The sequence below is a fragment of the Physeter macrocephalus genome, chromosome 13 (genome assembly GCF_002837175.3).
Source record: "Physeter macrocephalus isolate SW-GA chromosome 13, ASM283717v5, whole genome shotgun sequence".
NCBI lineage: Eukaryota > Metazoa > Chordata > Mammalia > Artiodactyla > Physeteridae > Physeter > Physeter macrocephalus.
The window spans coordinates 6,193,237-6,199,236 of NC_041226.1; positions in this window are offsets into that span (position 1 = coordinate 6,193,237).

Genomic DNA, 6,000 nt, shown 5'->3' on the forward strand with positions numbered 1-6,000 from the left:
TATATATATATATTTAATCATGTTTTCTGCTTATTTATTTCTATCAAGATTCTTACTTCCTTTAAGCTAGTCCTTTCCTTGCCCCAGAACACACCACGTCATTCATTCATTCCTTCTTTTATTCCAGAAGTGCTCACTGAATGCCGACCAAGTTCTAGACATGAGATGAGACCAATTCTCTAAAAAAGGATGGGGCAACAGCCAGGAGGGACCTGGGTCTCTGGATGACAATGAAGAAGTCCTGTACCACCTAATTCTTCTAGATTGTTTCATGAGAAAAAATAACATTTTTTTTGCCGGTATATTTTTGAATCTTTTAGCCTATATCCCAACTACTACAAGTCTCTCCTGAATTATTTGTTATGGGCTTAATTGTGTCCCTCCAAAATTCATATGTTGAAGTCCTAACTTCCAGGGTCTCAGCATGTAACTATAGTTGGAGATAGGGTTATTTAATTAAAGTTAAATGAGGTCATTAGAGGGGGCCCTAATCCAATATAAGTGGTGTCCTTTTAAGAAGAGAAAATTTGAACACAGACAGGTACAGAGAAGATGACCATGTAAAGGCACAGGGAGAGAAGATGGCCATCTACGAGCCAAGGAGAGAGGAAGAAACCTTGGTCTTGGACTTGCAGCCTCCAGAACCGAGAGAAAAGAAATTTACGTTGTTGAAACCGCCCAGTGTGTGGTGCTTTCTTAGGGCAGCCTGCCCAAGCAGGTTAATAAACTACTCCTACCTGACTGCTTTCTCAGTTTTTTTTTTTTTGGCTGCACCGCACAGCTTGCGGGATCTCACTTCCCCAACCAGGGATTGAACCTGGGCCACGGCAGTGAAAGAACCGAATGCTAACCTCTAGACCACCAGGGAACTCCCCAGCTTTCTTAATTCTTAAAACTACAATTTTACCTTCTAGTCAATAATATTAAATTTAAATCTTAATTTCCTAATGTTCCTACCTTTGTTAAAAGTTCACTAAGAATAGAGAACATGTGTTAAACTTTTGTAGAATTTCTATTGTTATTATTATTTTGAAGTCAAAAGCTAGATAACTCTTTAGCAGGAGTGATCAGGAAAAAAGGAGAGAGAGAAGAAACAAAAATAAACCATATTAGTAGTGACCAAGGGGCCACACAGCAGAGCTAAATCGACAGATACAGTCCAGAACTTTAAAAAAATCATAACAAAACTCTTAACTAAAGTATGCACATCACTTTGAAAACTTAGATGAGTTTGACAATTACCTATAGAAAAAAACTACAAAATTGGACTAAAGGTTAAAAATGACAGATGAGATTCGTATCTAAGAATTTCCCTTGCTTAATACCTAAAGAAAAGAAATCATGAAAACCATCCCCCAGATCTGCATTCATGGCAAAGAGGCAAGGATGGAACCACAGCTTAATGAAATATGCTTCAAATATTAGTAGCCAAGGAGACAGGAAACGCTGGAGCAAGGCTGAGCAGCATAGCAAGGCTAGACTTCTCATCCCACCCTCTACCCAAACCCTGTCGGTGAGCAGAGAGGCCCTAGGAATGCTCACTCGACCCCCCACGAATACCCACTCGAGAGGACCAAGCTACGTGGGCGTCTTCATCTTTTAGCTCTTCTGTCCGACAAATGGCAGCAATGGACAAAACAAATGAGCACATCACAAGAAGGAGTCCCAGACCTGAGAACATCCTCCTGGGGTCTTTGGAATCCTGCATGAGCATTTTAACAAAATCTCAGAAGACAGCAAAGGACCACATGGCCCAACAAATCCTACTTAGCACCACAGATAAACTCTTCCCTTCCCACCATCCCCTCATTCCTATCTTAAAAATATAACATGAAATGCTCAACCACAAACTATTATTTGGAGAAGAAACACTGTTTTTAGACACAGTGTTAAAGAAGTAAAAAAAAAAAAAAAAAGTCCCCCATATTGTATCAGAGAAAATAGAAGGTCTGGACAGAATTGCTTGAGATGAAAAAAAAAAAACAACAAAACCCCAGCATGATAACTATGCAAATATACAACAAGGGAGGGAATAAAAGAAGTAAAGAAAGAGGAAGAGAGGAAAGAAGGAAGGAAACAGACCAGCACGAGACTGGGGAAGAACTTAAGTCTGGAGACAACTTAACTCAAATGAATGCAGAAAACTCATCCTGATCTCTTTACCCTAGAGAATGATTTTTTAAAAACCCATGGATTCAGTAAAACAAGAGCTCAAGGATGTTATGGTAAATGGGGCAGAGATAATGCTACGTGTTTACCAAATCTTGCCTCATTTTCTTCTTCCTGAGCATATAGCCATTTTGCATTTCTTTGCCTTCCTTGTGCTTAATACTAACCATCTGACTAGTTCTGTGCAAAAAGTGTAGATTCTAGAAATAAATGTAAGTGGTGTGTGACAATTTCAGGCCAATTCCAGAAAATTCCAGGTCAGCAGGTGTGAGTTTTTTATGCTGTCATTTCTGCTGCCACGGCAACTTAGAAGCCGGTGGTATAGCTTCAAGATGCAAGTATACTGGACAATAAATCCTAAGAGTTCTCAACACGAGGAAAAAAATATATTTTTTCTATTTCTTTAATGTTGTATCCATATGAGATGATGGATGTTCAATCACTCAACTTACTGGGGTCATCACTTCATGATTACGTAAGTCAAATCACTGTGCGGCACACCTTAAACTTATACAATGCTGTAGGTCAATTACATCTCAAAAAAACTGGAAGGAAAAAGAAGATGAAAATATCTTGGGCTCTGAGTTATCTCTTAGAAAGGAGCTACCCTGGAAAACTCTGAGCCCTCTGCTGACTTTGCATGAAAAAAAAATAAACCTATATGTGATAAGCCACTGGGAATTTTTAGTTAACTAATTAGTGTAGCAGAACCTAGACCATCCTAATGTATTGAAACAACAAAATGAAATTTAAAAAGAGTTTGCAGACATAAGGAAACCAATGGAACTCCCAAACAACATCATTACATAATTAACATATAAATTAGGAACAGAAAGAACAGGCAGATGCCACTGAGAATCTAATTACTGACATAAAGGAAAGCCATGAGATATTTGAACTAATATATATGAAAAAGACAAAGAAATGAAAGCAACTAATGAGACACTAATAGAAATGGAAAAAAAAGATTAAGTTATTCCAACTTAAGATAATTGATGTCCCTGAAGTAAAGAATCTAAAAATTAAAGAGAATATTTATTAAAATATGGGGGCTTCCCTGGTGGCACAGTGGTTGAGAGTCCGCCTGTCGATGCAGGGGACGCGGGTTCGTGCCCGGGTCCGGGAAGATCCCACGTGCCGCGGAGCGGCTGGGCCCATGAGCCATGGCCAATGAGCCTGCGCGTCCGGAGCCTGTGCTCCGCAGCGGGAGAGGCCACGGCGGTGAGAGGCCCGCGTACCCAAAAAAAAATATATATATATGGAACAAAAATTCTGTGAAAGAACTGACTCTGCAGATCAAAAGAACAAATCGTGCTCTAGGAAAACATAATACAGTATAATACCAAGGAGACAACTTCTAATTAAACTATTGAACTTTAAGGATAAAGGAAGAATTTATCAGGTATTCAGGCCAAAAAGAAAATTACTTATAAGGGAGAGAAATTAGACTGGCCACACATTTCTCCCTCATTGAGAGAAGACAACAGGGTGAGTTCTATGGGAAAGGATACTAGACCAGGCCAGGATGTTTTTGAAGTAGAAAGGCAGAGGCAGACATTTCTCAAACATGAAAGAATTTGGAGAACACAATGCCAGGACTCCTCATGGAAAAGCCATATGACTTGACAATAAATCCAGCCAATTAAAAAAAGTAATCAAATATAAAAACTCGGGAATGAGGAAACCACAGTAAAAAGATTTAAGATAAACACTAAATCCACTCAAGACATATATATATGTGTGTATATATATAGTGTGTATATATACACACACATATATACATACATACATACTAAACAACTCTGAGAATTATGCTACTTAGTAGAATGTAAATGTTGTGAATTGGGGCAAAAATCAGGAGGAGAAGAGAAGTGGCAGGAAGTAAGATACTAGTGTCATCTGCTCTCATGGCAGGGGGTCCATTGATGCTACCTAAAAAATTTTTAATGTAATTTTAAAAACACAATGGACCTAATACCTTAATTTAAAAAAAATTCTGTTCTTAACTTTTGCGAAAACTTAAAGAAATTAATCTCCCTCATCAGCAATTCAGTTTTACTTTAATTTCTTTTTTCTTTGAATAAATTCAAGTAAAACTAACAGTATTTATAAATATTCCTATCTAACTAAAAATAGCATTTATAAATATCCATTCATCCACTCATCATCCATCCAGCCTGTCTATAATGCATTGAAAATTGTGTGGGGACTTGCCTGGTGGTCCAGTGATTAAGACTCCATGCTCCCAATGCAGGGGGCCTGGGTTCTGATCCCTGGTCAGGGAACTAGATCCAACGTGCATACTGCAACTAAGAGTTCGCATGCCGCAACTAAGACCCAGCGAGGCCAAATAAATAAATTAAAAAAAAAAAAAAAGGAAAATTGTCTGGAAAAAAGGTTGGCTTATTAAGGATGGTTATTTCTTAACAGTGAGGTTTGGAGTGACTTCAAAAATAACTTTCATCTTTATACTTTCTGCATGGATTATCTTGACAAATTATCATGATGACTTTTTTCTCAAAAAAGGTTGAGCATATGTATCAAAATATTAAAAATGGTGATAGAATTTTGGATTATTGTTTTTCTTTCTACTTTTCTTTACTTTTAATTTAAAAATTTAAACAACTAAAACTTCTTAAGAAGAAAAATTAGGAAACTCAAATAGATCAATAACAATTAAAGAGCCTGAATTAATGCCCCCCCATCCATCTCCTTCCCACCTACCCCCATCCCCAAAATATGTATAATCACATTAGTTCCAGGTACATTTTAATAAATCTTCAAGAACCAGATCATCTCTAGCTCATAAAACTGATCAAGAGAAGAGGTATGAAGTCTATCAAATTTGTTTTATAAGATTACCATAACCTTGGCTCCAAAAACAAATAAGGAACGTGTCAGAATTAAAGCTATAACTGGTTTCACTTATGAACAGTAGATCCAGAAGTTCTAAATAGAATATCAGCAAATCGAAAAAAGAAAAATCAGACATTTGGATGTTGCAATCATATTGATTGATCGATTCCACTGTCTTGAACCCCTGTCAGCCTTCATGGCATATCTGAATATTGTGTCTAGTTTTGGTATCCATAATTTTAAAGGCTATGGATTCTTAGAGATAATTTAGAGAACATTTCACTGTAAAATGATTAAGAGGATAGAAAAATATGTACTCAGATTTTTTTAATTGCCATCGATTGGCTCAGAAAGACAAAAATACCAGAAAACATATTTGAATTAATAAAACAACAACAACACAGAAAGTATGGATTTATCACTGCTGAAAAACATGATTTTTCACTTGAACTACCATCATCAACAACTCTGTTAATGAGCCCCCCAAAAGGTATAAGCATCAGAGGAAAGTCCACAGGAGCAGGGCCACGTCAGAGGGCAAAATCGTGCAGCTGTACGGGGCCCCATGTTTGGAAGGGCCCATACTTGGTTTAATGCTCTGCTGTAGCCATCCTAAAATTCTTAATACTTTTTGGAAAGGGGTTCTACATTTTCATTTTACACTGGGCCCTGAAAATTATGTAGCCAGCCCGCACAGAAGGGTAACTAAACTAGTCAACCAGCTAGCTCTCTTGGCCCTGAGGATGGGCTGAGACACTAGAGAGGCCTCCAGCTGGAAAGAAGGTGATGGGGACGTGATTCAAACCCGTAAAGCTGCGAATGGGTGGGATGGACTTTTCCCATCATGTCTTCGCCATGAAACTTGAAGGTTGAAATGTTATTATGACCAAGGCCAGTCTGGCAGCATAGAGCCTGGAGGGCTATTTCTCTTAGACTATACACCACTGAGCAACTCAAAGTAATCCCACTCTCAAC